Raw genomic sequence first — 16,421 nt, 5'->3', positions numbered from 1 at the left:
TATTGTTTCCCATTTATGCAAAACTACTATTACCATTTTTATCTTCCATGCATAATGATTTCCATATAATATTTCCTACACGATCCTGTTGAAGGTCTTACACTTGGACCTAACAAAAGGCTTAGTATTGATTGATTGATGTCTTTACTAATGAACACCTTCTCTTTGACCAGAAGTACATTCAGTCTGATGTGCCATCTTGGCAAATCTTCAGTATCCTGCAAGGAAAAAAAACCAACCCACAAAGGAAAATTACTCTGTTCTGGAAGGTATAGCTCAAATAACACTTATCCCTATGTATTAACAAATCATTAAAATAACGTTTTCTATTCTGCTGTACTGACACTTTGAATTTTCAAGTAAAAGAAAAGCAGAGAAAGAAATAGCACAAGCTTTTTAAAACAACTTGCTAACTTAGTGAATACTTCTAATCAGCAGCTATGACGTTTCACTTGGGATTAGTTAGCACAAAGTATCCAGAAACACTGGGATGCCTTGGGGCTTTTATTGTCCTAAGTTTACACAATCAAACAAAACTGTGTGTCCCCAAGTTATCTAAAAACAATTTCAGGGACAACATGTGATTTTGCTGTTCATGCAGAGTGCATTGTTGCATTAATTTTGAATGGAAAATTAGTCATATTCAAATTCCAAATAGCCCACAGGCCTTGGCTGGCTTTTCTTTGGTCTCTTCCATTAAGCAACCATGAAACTTTTAGAAGCTCCGTTTTGCATAAGTTGGCTCTTTATCGATTAATGAACTGAAAGTGAGTCACCAAAGTACATATGTTACCTCCCTGAAAAAAATATGCATTTACATTTACATTGTAGTGGCTGAGATCCCCAGTTAATTCAGTGTAAGGACAGAGAATGCTTCAAGTCCCAGGTTCTCCCAGTACACTGAACAAGGACTTATATCCTGGAAAAATAGGAGCTGCTTACCTCTGTTTTAGACTGAACTTCCACCTAAGTCTGTATTAGGAAGATCTAATTCCTGCCATAGATTAAAAGGGACTTTCTGCATCATTTTTGAACTGCTGCAAACAAATTCTTCTTCAAGACAGAAATATTAAGGCCAATAAGACACATTTTACTTGCAGGGGTACATGGACTGTGGGTCATGCCCTACTGGGGCACCACAAAGGACTCCAGCCTGCTAACCCTTGTGGATAGCTCAGCTCCACACAGCTGCCTCCTCACACGTCAAGTGGGATAGGGAAAAAAATAAAGGAGTAAAAACGAGAAAGCTTGTTGGCTGAGATAAGGACAGCTCACTTGGTAAAGCAAAAGTTGCACACATAAGCAAAGCGAATTAAGGACTTTATCCACTACTCTCCATGTGCAGGCAGGTGTTTAGCCATGTCCAGGAAATCAGGGCTCCTTCACACCTGAGTAGTTAGGGAAGATGAACACCACCACCCCAAACACCCTGCTCCCATTTCTTCTCCTGCCTTTGATTTCTGAACGCAACATCATACGGCATGGAATATTCTCCTGTGGTCAGCTGTCCCCTCTGTGATCCTTCCCTCCTTCTTGTGCCTCCTCACTGGAGGACAGTGTGAGAAGCAGAAAAGGTCTTTGATTCTGTCCCTACATTCTCAACTCTGTTCTGATCACAAAACCCAAACAGCAATGTAGGAAGCTACTGTAAAGAGAATTTCTTTTTTCTATATTTTTTCAAGCTCATTAGCTGAAATGGAATGTAGAGGCATTCAAACTTGGATTCAATGGTTTAATTTTATGTTGTGGATCCCAGGCACGGTGCCTGATTCTGACTTGCCTTACGTTTTCTCTGAGGGAAACTGATAAATTTGGATTATAAACATGAACTATTTTCCATTGGGAACACAGGCATGTCATAGCATTGTGAGCAGATGACTTTCTGAAGCCAAACACCATGTAGATGTGAGCTGCTCAGGCTGCACTGCACAATTCCTCCATCTCAGACACCTCCATTTTCTGCCCTAGTACAAGACAGAGACTGACAGAAGGGCTCAACTGGGCTGCCTATGCTACAGCTTATCTACTGTGTCAACACTGAGGCTGATTTAGACAATAATTTCTCTCCAGGTTTTAATGAGAAAGATTGAAACCACCACCACCTTCTTCCCTGCTTTTCTTTTTTCCTTTACTGGTGATATGAGGCAGAAATCAAATACTATTCTTTGCATGCAGCCAGTCACTCATTAAATGAAGTCACCTCCCTCTATATATGTCCACAGTCTTTAATACATTTACGAAGTGTCACACAAAACAAATATTAGCCCTAGGCGACAGAGGAAAGGAAAATAAAGTTTAGCAAAATAAATGCACTTGTACTCATGGGTCTCAAAGACTTCTCCTAGCTTATTACAAGATCCAACAAAATCTAATGAAACTTCAAGAGGATTTTAGAAAACAATCATCATGCTGTTACTCTGTGGATAGTCTCAAAAGTATGAAGCTAACAGAGAAGGCACTTCAAAAGAAAATAAAACATCTCTTTTAAATTGAGTGTGCTAAATGTCACAAAGCAAATAGAAGTATCTTATTTCCACTAAATGCAGGAAGGATGGGAAACACATTTTTTCCTGACAAACAACCCTGGTGCTAAAGCAAGTGAGATAATTACAGGTACACTTGTCTTGGGGATGACACATAACACAGGGGAAATGAAAGACATTCAAACATCCCAGCTCATTCTTACCTTCCTTCTATATTCCTGGAGATCATAAGTTACAGGAACCTACTGGGAAAGGGCTCTTAAGCTCTTCCATACTTTTCCTCTTTCCTTAGGATATTGCCAAGTCCATACAATGCTATAATCCCCCTTTAAATCCTCTCTAAATGTTAGCAAGTTGCCCCTAATAATGCTGACATGATAAATTCTAGCACTTGCCTAATTGCTCGTCCCTGTGTGGATATTAAGTTCTGAAGGTGAGAAAGTAATAAGATTTTATGTATCTATGGTTACAGTTAAACAGGAAAACCTTTGCTTGCTCTTACATATTGCGGGAGCACATCTACATGTGCCTATATATTGTGTATGTGTGCCTATATATGGACAGAGGCTGATCCCTGGGTGAGGGTCTGAGTGTGGGTCTCTTTTCGTGGCTTCCATTTCCAGCAGGTTGTCTGGTGGCACCTGATAATTTATGAATCTTTATTTATTGTCCACTAAAACTTTCCTTCAGAAACTCCCATGGCCCTGTCTGGGTTGCTGCCCGTAAGAATGCTGCAAGGGAAAGGCAGAGCTTGTTTCTAGTGTCAATTTATCTGTAATAAAACTGCTTTCACTGTCCCACCAGAGAAATAAATCTGGAACTTGTTGTTACTATACAGGTTATTATAAAATAGGTCAGTGACACTTTGATAAATGAACTGTATTCATTCTTGTCTTGCACTAGGGCTGTGGGCAACTTCAACTTCCTTGACATATGCAGGAAACAACAAGGTGGAATTATTTAAATATTATCAGATAAAAACATACAGCATGGCTGAAATCAACCTTCACCTTCAGGGTCTCCTTGCATGACATCTAAATTAACTCAATTCCCCATCAATATAGACAAGAATTTTTCTCAGTGCAGAATCTAAGGATCGGTGGGTACCACTCCATCAGGCATCTTTAACTTGTTACAGTCTTTCCTCACCACTGCTGCTGTGTAGTTTTTTCAGGAGGAGATTTCCAAAGACAGAGGGACAGACATCGTTTAGGATCTCGTGACACATTCCTCTAACTCTGTCATGTGCACTCTCAGTGTAATGACATGCCCTGAAACTTGTAAGAGATCACAATCAGTTAGTACAGTAATTGTGCCAAGTATAATTAAGAGAATTTATGAAATCAGAAATTTGAAGTCATTGCAGAGATTAATTCAAATTAGAAGAGTTCTAATAAAAGCCAGACTGATCTAGATGATGGATAGCTAGATTTCTCTCTCTCTCTCTCTTACAGTTTCTGGGTTTATTTCTGGACTCCCATAGTTAAAGTCTAGTCCATATAATTGAAACATATGTTTGCTCAACAGAATCTTTAAAATACTATTTTGAATTTTTTGGTAATTCAAATTATTCACTTTTTGGGGAAGAAACAGTTGTAGGTGGATGAGGGGAAAAAAAAAGCAGATACATGTGTAGCCATAATTCATGAATGCAGCACTTCAAAGATAGAAACACTGACTGTGAATTTTCGCTTTTGTCCACAGCATTAAAAATTTGAAAAACAAACAAAACAGAAATTCTGCTATCATTTATTGAAAAAGCAAGTTTTCCATTTCCTTAAAAAAGGTCATCTGGGGGGGGGGGGGGGGCAAAAATAGTGTAATGTGAACATGTCATGCTTTCTTTCCACTAAGGGAGACATTATATAAACCAGCATAACCATCAGTTTAGTCATTGCATTTTTTCACTTTGAGATTTCAGAACCTTGCCAGTATTTACTTTTCCACTGTGTTCGTCCTCGAGCTCTTGCTGAATATGCATATATAAATTCCTGCCATATATACTCACCTTAAACAGCAACAGTTTATTGCTCTGGTTGTAAGAGACTATAAATCAACATCAGCAAAGAAGTTATGCCTTCATTGAAAACACTCCTCTAACAAAAACAATACAAGCATGCAAGGGTAGTAGCCCAGGCAAATTTTGAGGTATAGGAAAGGAATTTCATGGACCAATTTCATCTCCAACATCAAAAGCCAGATTTTAGACCATCCTGGGTGCACTTTGCAGTAACTTAAAAGCCAGAAACTTCTCTACAGTCTACATAAACATTAATATACCTGCAAAAGTGTGGAGTTGGGGTTGCCCAGTGCAGAGCCAAGAGTTGGGCTCAATGGTCCTTGTGGGTCCCTTCCAACTCAGACTGGTTCTATGAAAAGGGCTGTGTGCCTCTTTGCTCACAGACAAGGCAGAGAAAAGGTGATTACATGATAATGACTGTTCTCCTCAAACAGTAGCATGTGAGGGAGCTGAATCAATGACAAGGATTTTGCACTATCTCGATTTGCTGCTGGTGTCAGAAACAGAATTTCAAGCTGCTAAACACTGTACTTCCTTTCCTAGCCTTTGTTCTGCTTCCTTCAGCAGTTGCTTCATCTGGAGAACAGAGAAACAAACACTTACCCTGATAAGCTAGAACAGCAGCAAAATATATTTTCTCATGCTTTAAACAAGATCTGTGTGCTGCTGTTGTTTGTGGCTGTGACTACCAGGTGGAGCTGCCAAGGCTTCCAGCACGGTGAGCATCCTGAGGCATTCATCACACAATATCACACCTAACAGACTGGGATAGCCCTTGCCTACAGATTTCTGCCTCTCTCATCCACTCCTCTAACTTGAATCTGAACATCTGCATGAAGAAATGAAGACCAATTTTTGTACACTTTTCCCCCACAAATTGGTAGTTATAAATTGGGATTGCTGCACACTGAGGGAAAAAAAGTTAAAGCCAGTCATCAATAAAAATTCTTTGACAAAAATGAGCAGCTGATCCTTCTGTAAGCAGTGCCTCACAAATACCTCCATAAATAATCCCAGAGGGCCACAGTGACAGTCTAGCCTGGCCAACAGTACAACACAGATCACACGATTTTCAGGACTGAATTATCTCTGTTTGGACAAGCATGTCCTCTGTGGAAGAATGATATTTTTTTAATGTCACAGTATTCAAGAATGGAGAATCCATCACAATTCAGTAGAAATTCCTCCATGCCTAACTACAGTCACCGTTTAAAATGTGCCTCACATTTTAGGAATTGTCTTTTAGAAATGCCACTTGAAATGTTCAGGTTACTAGATGGCTTCAAGTCCAGAAAAAAATCAAATATCCTCTTTGCAGAACAGAGCATATTGTTTTCTTAGAATACTTTTTATTTATTATTTTGGGTTTCTAAGTATTTCAGTAATGCAACTCTCAAACTGGCAGGTCTGTCTCACCTTCAGTGCGTTTGAGGTGTATTATAAAGGCCCATAGGGCTTTTGTTTTCCTTTAGCCTTTGCACCACTTGGAACTGCTAACAGCATATTGTGTGCTGGCTAGCACTCCCCTGAAGGAACCTGGGGTGATGGGAATGTTTACCTCACCAGACAGGCTTCCTGTAAAAGCTGCTGCTTCTTCTTGCTATAAGGCACCTACCCTTGTTTGACCCTGCATTTGACGTCAAGATAACATCTTGCTAAGGATGACAGAAGCTCAGTGTAATTTTTCTTCTCTAGAGGCTCAGATGCAGTCAAAAGAGGAGATGGCTTCAGAGAAGGCAAGATGCAATTTAATTGTAAATATCTATAAGATTAGAGTAAGATAAATCAGTTTATGACCTGTGATTAAAAAAGAGCTAAGATTTCAGTTTCTAGTGTGGCCCTTGATCCTGCTGTCTGGTACAGAGACATGCTTGTGGGCTCCTTATGTATATGATAACTCAATGAAACAACACAATAGAAGCTCTGTCCATCCATTTCATAAGAATATTTCTATATCTTACACCACATACTCCGTACAAGTATACTAAATGCAGTTAATATCAATAACTTTGACTGAAAAATGGCAGTCAACAACTACCGAATACTTTTTTTTTCAGATTTTAAAAAAAGACAATTTTTGTTATGTTTTATTTTCCATACTAAGGGAAATAATCCCACATTTTACAATTGCAAGTTACTTTTCTTCGAGTTTAATGCTTATGTCTTTCAAAGCCCGTTTAAAGGGAAGTTTTGGTGTGTCAAAAAATGTGAAAAATGAAAGTTTTGCAAAATTTTAAAATAAAAAAACATAGCCCCCCTGTGGCAATACTAAACAGCTTTTGCAAAACAATTGCACTAAAAAGGCTTACCTCTCCCAATGCCCTTTAATATTAAAAACCTGACCCATGATAGTGATTCCAATGCAAGGGTATTGGCAATACATTATTTCAAAGAGATAAGAGAACTTATTGGTTGCTGAGCTTTGGTTAAGCAAAGGATCTTGTAAGAAGGTGTCTCCAGCTCAAGAGAAACTGAGTGTTGAGATTTTTTGCCTGGGGAACCCAGGAAGTTAATGTCATGTAGGATCCAGAGCAATTCAATTAATTTAAGCAAAATGACAACTGAGGCTTCTCTAAAACTTTGCCTTTGTCAGCACAAGGGCTGCAGACAAGATGCAATCACTGTGTTCTTCACAGAAGAAAAAATATTGTTATCTCTAATATGAAGAGCTAATAATTGTTTGGAAACCTTTCAGATAGGAGTTAGGAACATTTGCAAGTAGAATTCAGTGTAAATCAGACTGATGGTATTCCTCTGCCACCTCCCACTGTCATTGACAGGTGGTGTTAGTGACAATGAAATCATCCAGCAGATGCTGTATCGCTTTAAACCCTCAGAGCTACAATGCTACACCATGTACTTACAATGTTTTACCATCACTGACATAATTTTCATAGCTCTTCATGGCACAGTGCACATCCACAGGCCCAAAAGTCACACAGAAATCTCATAGGTCTATTTGCCCACTGTTGTTCTTTATGTAAAGTGAGTGAAAATATCCCAAACACCCCAGTTAAGTCCAAAACTTGTGCACAGAAGAACTCACCAAGTATCACATTAAAGGCATGCTTCTAACAGAGAATACTGTATATTCTTGACAATATTTCCAAGTGGACTTAATTAACATTTGATGATGTTATCTGTGTTAAAACTCAGCACTGCTCAAATCATGTCTTATCTGAACCATCCTCTTAAACATTCCCATAGTCCTTAGGTATAATGTCAAAGCTCCTTGTACAGGTGGATGTCACCAGATGATCATCCTTAGAGAAAAAAGTCCTCCAAAGGATAAAATAATTGCAGTAGAACTCAAGACTCAAGTTTTATTTCACCTCCTAAGAGAAGAGTGACTCTTTTATTGTTTTCTTTTGTATTTTTCTCCCCTAAATAAGTTCTTTGCTTTTCATCATATCGCTTGCTACTATGAAACTTCCTTTATTCCTCCCTTCCTCCCTTCTTCCTTTCCCTCCCTATCATAGCCACATATGGTATTGATTCAGACTGGAGGATTTTATGGTAATGTAGGACAAGGATACAACTTCGAAGGTATAAAAGGTTTATCACTGTGCTCTGTGGGCCACAAGGTGCTAAAAGGCACAAAAGCCTGAGGGTGGGGCAGCTTACATGGCACAAAAGACAATTCATTAAAAATGACAGCCTGTTTCTAAGGATGAACTCATTTAGCTTGGCCGGCTGTGAGTTTAAAAATAATTATAAATAAAAAATAAACTGACATACTGTACAGCCAAAACAGAAATTAAGTAGGGAACAAAACAGCACCATATTGCCTGCAATTCCAACACTTCCTAAATTGTCCTGGGATTACTTTTTTCAAACACACACCACTTTTTTTTTTTTTTTTTTTTACTTTTGGAAGTGAAATCAGTTCTCTTTGGCTGAAGTTTCTTGTCTTCCCTCATTACTTTTTGCTACTATTGGAACAGCATGGAAATGCATTGCTATCAGATAGCCAGCACAAAACTGGTCTGAAGAGCCTGAGCCAAGAGGCAGATGAGGCATTTCCCTGTCCTGGGAGTGCTGTGCTGGAGACAGGTATGCAGAGAGGAGGAACCAGAACTGCTGACTGATCAGGTGAATGGTTAGAGCTGGGACACCCAGGCAGAACTGCTGACAGCAAGGGAATGTGGTTAGAAGGTCTCTCTCTTACTGGCAAAAAAAGTGGACCAGCCTATGGGCCTGTATAACCTCTTGGTTCAGCTCTGGTTTTTTCCCCATGTCATTTTCTTTTTCATTGCAAAGGATTTATCTTCCTTTCTAAACAGACTAAATCAAAACCCGATAGAGAGGTTATGGTCTTAAGTAACTTCTCCTCTATTACCTGAAAGCAAGATTTTGTTAAAGCAAAAATAGTTATGAAAGCAAATCAAGCCACTACTAAGAATCTGTATGGTTGCATTAATAAATATTATTTATACTGATTTGGCCAAAGGCTATATTAGTTCTTCTAAATTGTCAAAAGCCACTTCATAAATTCTCTGTTGAACTTCCCTCTAGCCCCCAGAAGAAAGGCTCCTTCAATAATACCAAGTTCACAGTATTCCTGCTACATTCATTCCTCCTTTTCTTTCTGTAAATATTCTGTAAAAGCTAACATCAATAAGGTAAAACTGGGAAAGAGGATCCATATCTATAAATTTAATTATGAGTTGCTACTTTCACGAGTATGATCATACCCTAACACAGAGTTCTTACATTTTACCTAAAATTCAATTAACTGGACTTTCTTCTTCTGGTACACATGGAAAATGGATTCTGATATATTTACTGTACAAGTAACTCCATCACTAAGGCTGGCTCCTCTTAGACCACACCTGTTAGTTTAGTAGGAGTACCACAGCTGTAATTTATTGCTGGTACAAATGAGAGAGCCCACAGATTTACACCCTGGAGGAGTATTTGTTTCCCTACTGTTGCCTTTGGAGATGGCAAGGGTTGGTGTGGGATATTTCCTTAAACCTTCCAATCTGACCCTGGAAAGTCATATTTGAAGTGGAGGTTACTTTCCTATTCCAACTGGATAAGACACCACAGTTGTTAGACCAGCAATTCAGACATTTTGGGTCACCATGGAGAAGATCGTACAACAAACCTCATTAAAGCCTTACTGCCTCCTTCTGAAATGCTGATACCTCAGAGATCAAAGACCCTACCAGGATATGGTCTCATGGTTTCAAAGCAATAGAATTTCCAGTTTGGAAAGCCCCTATTTTTACACAATCAATTGCTGCATGCATTTATTTTGTCACTGAAGTGACGTGAGCCCTTCTGTGTTTGCCAGACTCTATTTGTCAACTCTGGCTTCCATTAGCTATGGAAAGGTTGCTATCACTGATCCTACTAATAACAGCAACTTGCCAGACCTCACTTGCTTAATGGACTTGCAAAATGCACACAGCTACTGACTTCCTTCATTTGCTGTCAAAACTGAGGTCAAAAACAATCTCAGGAGACCCCAAACTTGACCTTTTCAAAATTTTATGCTTGTCGAATTTTACTGCAGAAGATGAATTATCAATTCAAGCAGTGGGAGAGCAATAGCTCGATGTGTTCAAGGCCTCACACTGATTCAGATAAAGGGATGTTTGCATGCCAGCACAAATCAGAATCAGAAAAGAGGGTGATCTGTCAGCGGTGCTCACAACAGACCTGCCAGCTTCTGTCCAAAATGGACCTATTACTATTAGCATTTCCTGAATTCATCCTTCACTTTCTATGTGCAAGAGCAATGAGGCACACAGTAAAGTAATGCTATCTGTATTGCCTCCCACTCCTCTACTATAAGTTCTGCTTTTAAAAGACTCTTACAGGCTCTATTCATTGTGAGAAAGAATTGAGAATTGTGCAGGAAACCTATTTCCCTTCAGGGAGGGAGTGGGACATAATTTCATTCCTTAACATTATAAATTACAGCGTCTTTTTCCTGGCTTGTTTTTTGTTTGTTTGTTTGTTTGTTTGTAAGGTTAGAAAATGCTGTGGAGATTAATAACATCACTGTTATTAATTATAACTCACCAAAATACATATTTCTACAATAAGTATCCTCAGTGGGAGATTATTCTGCTGGAGAGGAGAAATTACTTAGGAAATAGCCATGCCTGGGTCAACAGACAGAAAGCAATTAGAGCTTTTCCCCAGCATGTAAGAAACAGGCAGTAGTATAATAAACTCACTGTACTTTTTGAAATAAACCAGTAAGATAATGCACAGAAAACGTAAATGTTATTACTTGTGTCAAACGAGAGTCACATCCATGGGAAACAAAATGAGAGCAAAGAAATACATCAAGGTAGGTAGGTACAAAGGTAGGTACAAAGAACCTGACATCAGCACCAGATTAGATAACTAGACTGACAGACCACTTATAAATAATGATGCAAATGTCCTTACCATAGCATGTAAAAATATTTCTTCTTTTGATCCCACCCTCAGGTGTTACATATTCTTTTTACTCTTGGATGTACATGCAGGAGGGAAGTGACAAAGATATTTTATAAACAGTCTACACACACCGTCCATGTGATATAAGCACACCTGTAGCAGAAATAGGATATCATTTCCAAAGAGAGTTACATTCTGGACCTAAAAAAAGAGCCTATAGATTCCCATAGGGAGGGGCTGTAGGGAATCTTTTTAGAGTTCACAGACAGCTTGGAATCCATAGTGCATTTTTTCACTGTATATTCATAGAGCTAGCAAAATAGTGAATGTAAATTGAGGTGTTATTCCACCAGTTTTTGTTGGCAGGCCAGTGTCACCTGCCCTGAAAAGTCAAAATGTGAGTTTATGATTTAACCCAGAAAATGTGTCAGTCAAACCAGAATTCCTTTCCTTACCACAACAATTTTATGCCCATGCTCAAGCAGAAAGAGAAAATGAGGGAAAAAAATAAAGGAAGCAAAGACAATTTGACTCCGTTTGCAGCCACTGCAGTTTCATCTCAGGGTATCCTGTGTGGATTTTGACATTTAATTATGTTTCTACGGTTTTGATGGTAATTTTTAAAATAATAATGCAATTAAATTAGAGTGTATAGTTGTACTGATTGATATACACTCCTTCTGTACTTTATATTTCCTGCAAAGTTTTCAGGCCACAATAAAAATCCATTTTTTGTCACTAGTGGAACTAAGTGACGTTGAATATTGTATGGAGCAGGAGACCAGTGATTTTCAATTAACATTAAATAGGAAACTGTTTAATATCAATTGTTATTAAATGGGCAAATTAGCATTAAATTAAAGCTAATAGCACAGGCAAAGTTTTCCATTAAGCAAGCCAATATTAAGTGTATTCAATCTTTTACAGTATCCACTATTCCATTTCCTCAGCTGAGAGATGTTTCTTGATAAATAGGCATTTATCCAGTTTATGCCCCTTCAGCTACCAACTTCACTGATCTCTATCATAGAAATTCAGTGGATAAGACATTCTTGCAAATTTTGCTGTGCATTAATCCTATGGTTCCTGCCAACTAATTGTTGTGGTTTTGAACTTCTTCTTTGAGCTTCGTCTCACACATACCATTAACCATTTTTTGTTGTACCACAGGATGAAATCATCATGTTTGATGCTTCTCCAGTTTAGATGAGGGCCAACTGCTGGTATTAAAGAAACAGTACAGCATAGGGAACAAACAAGTGCAGAAAAATGCTTGACATTTTAAAAAAATTCCCAGAGCATACTCTTCATTATACGAGCTGGTAGCTTCTAAGATTTAGGAATCATTTTTTAAAATGAGCAGTGGGTGAATTTAAAAAAATGGCCATGTCAGGATATTTATTTACTTTCTACTGGCTGAATAATAAACAGATGTTGAGTTGCACGGTGGGAAGGTACATGCCATGAGTTTTACTCAAACAGAAAACCTAGGAGAAATATATGTGTTGGACAATATCTGAAACCCACATGTTTGGAAAGAGATGAGAGAGTACCAGACAAGTCTGTACCTCTGAGATTCTGAAGCTCCTCTGAAAACTTGTTTGTTGGGTATGTTAGGATACAGCTTGAAATCTGAATTATTCATAACCAAAGAAGCCATGGAATTTTTTTTTAGTCACTAGTGAAGAGGACCTCTTGGAAATCTGGCTCCCATCTCCTGTTGTCACAGAGTTCATGTTCTTAAACTCCTTTACCAACTTTATCAAACTAACTTGAAAGTTAGCATGGCAGTCTCACAAAAGAAGCAGCTGTATCTGGCTTCTTGAGTGAGGAATTCAAATATCTTCCCAGAACGGGACCAGAGACATAGGTAGTGTAATAATGAAATCAAAGTATGAATATACGTACATTTTCAAAGAAACTTTTTCTCTTTCTCACCTAAAGATGGGGTGTTCCATAGCCTAAAATGTATTTTTCAGTGAGTTTCTGAAAGCCTCAGCCTGAATTTTCTCACACAGATGAGCTGGTTTACCTGCAACAAGAAGCAATCCTTGCCATCTAAATGTATAAATATTTAGTCTTGCCAAATTGTCTCTGGAGAGAAAACAGAGGAATTGTAGAGGAATCTTGTGCAAAACAACTTGTCGTGTGTTTGTGAAGTGGCAGCGTGTTAGAGAACTGGTGCGACAGTTTGCTGGGTTTCCATGGAAACTGCTAGACTTGAATGCATGGGTGCACAGCCAGGCTTGCCAGGTGCCCCTTATTGGTGCAGAGGAAGGAAAAATTACATTTCCATGACAGCCATAGATTAGCTGAGCAAGTCTCTTTCCAAAGTGATGTACTTGCAAAAATAGATAAGCGCACACCAAACTAAAATTTGTTTGTGCTTTATGCAGCAAACTGTGTAATTTGATCTCCCCTTGAAAACAGCCAGATTGCAGTTTCTGCCCATTGGGTGTTTCACCCAAGAGGCTGTGGTCTTCTGCTGCAAGGTAATTTTATGGGAAAAAAAATAAAATTAATAACCCAGCAGGTAGGATGAAGAAACCAAAATTGAAATGGAAGAATTATTCCCTCAAAGAGAACCACACAAGCATTTTCGACACCAGTGAGATATGTAATAGAATAAACCAAAAATAGGGCTTATTTGATAATCCTTTACATTCACCACACTTGTCTGCTGGGCTGGTTCTAAGAATCTGAAAATAACTAGGCCGTCAGCTACTGCATATCACTATTGCTTTGATGAAATGAGTGTAATACTGAAAGCTTCTTTAAACTGGAGATATAACTGAGTATTCTTCAATGGGCAGATCTAGATAAGGACCAGGAGAAAGGCTGAATTGTACCTGGTGCCTCCTCTGTGCTTTCTCATTGTAAGTCCTCCTGGCTTTTTCATTTACTCTCTGAGCACAACTTTTGACTTAGCAATGCAAATACCAGAATGTCACTGTCACACCAAGAGGGAAAGGTGATGAACAGTTCAGGACATAATGGCAAGGGGGCTTCAACCTCTGAAAAATTTTGTGGGAATATGCTTTAAAATCCAACAGGTAAGAAGCCTTTCAGATGCCTCTTTAAAAAGATTAATGGTATCTGAACAAAAACTCACAGAAATCAATTCATCAGTTTCAGCTGACAAGAAATTTAGTTTTATGTACTCAGGGAGTATATAAAGGCAATACTCAGGGAGGAAAAAAATGGCCTGTATAGAAGACAGAGGAATTATGTGTCAGAAGAATTATAGAGATCTTGAAGTATCTGGCCTAAGTCCAAAGAACACAGTGCAAGGGTAAAAACTCAGATGTTTTGCTGTTTTGCCTAGATCCATGAGTTTCTTGCACAGTTGGAAGTGAAAACCTTTCCAGTACAAAAGATTCTTCTAGTACTCAGAGTTTCTGAGAAAACCAACTTTTCAACAGACTGCATTCAAGGTATTGTGCTCTGGGAAACAGCTCTTGTGTGGCTACACAAGTGGAGGATGTAATTACATCCCTGGAGCTTGTTCTCTGAAGGGAGTCTACACCCAGGGCATTTACAAAAGGCAACAAAGACAACTCTGTAACTTACTGAAGGCAAAGAAACCTGACAACTACTTAGGCTTATTCCTACACAAGCCAGAACAGCCTAGTAAGTCACCAAGATGTCCATCAAAGCATCACTGAACAAAAGCTAAGGACTTTTATGAATGGTCCCTCTGAGCTCTGTCATTGCCCAGAAGGGCTACTCTTACACAGCTGTTTGATAATGAGATCAGATTTTGGGTCACTATAACTATCAATTAAAGCCTCACCTATAACAAATCCAACAATTTGGAAATATTTTTTTAATGGATCATTAGGCATGTACATAAAATGGCTTTGTACCCTCCTCAGCTACAGCGAAGACTATTCTTCAGTCACTTAGATTATTCATTACTCTCAAATTCAGATGTCTGAACCTGTATGGATTTACCTGTGGTTCAGATGCCTGTAGTCCCAACATAGTCACTGGAGGTCTAGGGCTTGTCTGTTTGTCCACACACTGCTGTTTCAGGTATCCTACGGTATCTACACACTGCTGTTTCAGGTATCCTATGGTATCTTTCCCAACTTTCATTTATGTGCTGAAGAGCACCAGGTTCCTTTGTGTCTTGTGTCATACCTGCCAGTGCAAAGACAATACTTCAGGTACTTTGAAGAATTTCTGCTGGTTAGATATTTATAAAAAAGCTAAATAAAACACCAATTCTCCTCTGATTAGGATGGGTACTCATGTGGCCAACTCACACAAAGATCTCTATTTCATATTCCTAGTGCAGATGTCTACAATCTGGAGCTGAATATCATCCTCATTTCAATCCTCTCTTTCTAAATCATTCGCCCTTATGGGTCTTTATGCTTGGCCACACACCAAATAGTATCTCCATCATCAAGTGTTCATGTCAATAATCAGTAATTGTTTAAAGAAAAAATGTATTCAACACCACAGTCTCCTAATTCTATATGTATATGGCTTTATACTAATTCAATGATACCTGTGTAAAATGACCCAGACCATCAAGACTAACAGCAATGCTCAATGGAAAACTCTCCCCAAACATTTTTTTAAAATCCCTATTTGCTGTTTAAAGCACAATTTCTTTTCAGAACCCATAGGTCTTTCATAAAAAAAGTGGGTTGCCATAAAGAAGTGGGTAGCTGCATCCACTTTAAATGTTGATCTCAGCCTCTCTAGGTCCAGCTAGGAGTCCTTCAGAGGGGTAGCTGCTGAGACACACAGCTCCTGTTGCCAATGGGCCACTTGTGTTTTGGGAGTAGAGGAGACATGAATGAGTGTTATCACCACTCAGAGAACAGCTGGCACAGGTACAGAGCAGCCTGTGAGCCCCAAACGTTGTCCAGTGGGCTGAAAACAGGACAATGTAAGAGCTTCAGAAAAGGCACGACTAAGTGTTCCGTACACAAGTCCACTATAGCACATTGTACTTTTCCATTCTTTCATTTGACTAAATCACAGCTTCAGGATAAAATGATGTGACATAAAGAACCTTGTACAAATGTATTTAGTATAATGGCTGAATGAGCTGACTCTAGGAGAATCTTGCATGTTCAAGCAATTTTTTTCTGGCTTTTCTTGACACTAATTCTGTCTCTGGCTTCCTATAATATATAAATGATATGGAAATTAAAGCATGAGTGAAGATCAAACAAAAAGTCACAGTACTTGAATGCTGTTATTCTTACTTTCCTGGATGAAGTAATTTGTATTAAATAATGCCAAGTCAGTTACCCTAAACAAATGTCAATGTTGAAAACTAAAGACACAATATTGGACAACAAGATGCTGGCTAAAGGATTTGCAGGACATTTTTCCATTAATAAGACATATAAATTTTCCATATTTAGATGATAAAGTTCAAATCAGGAAGCCTCAAAGTACAATGCTTTTGAAAGGAAGCAAATATATAAACTGTCAGCAGCACCCCATAACTTCCCTTTTGATTACATGCTTGTAATGTTTACATTGTTCTTATCTCT

Source organism: Sylvia atricapilla, chromosome 5 (genome assembly GCF_009819655.1).
Source record: "Sylvia atricapilla isolate bSylAtr1 chromosome 5, bSylAtr1.pri, whole genome shotgun sequence".
NCBI lineage: Eukaryota > Metazoa > Chordata > Aves > Passeriformes > Sylviidae > Sylvia > Sylvia atricapilla.
Note: the sequence above shows the minus strand (reverse complement) of the source record.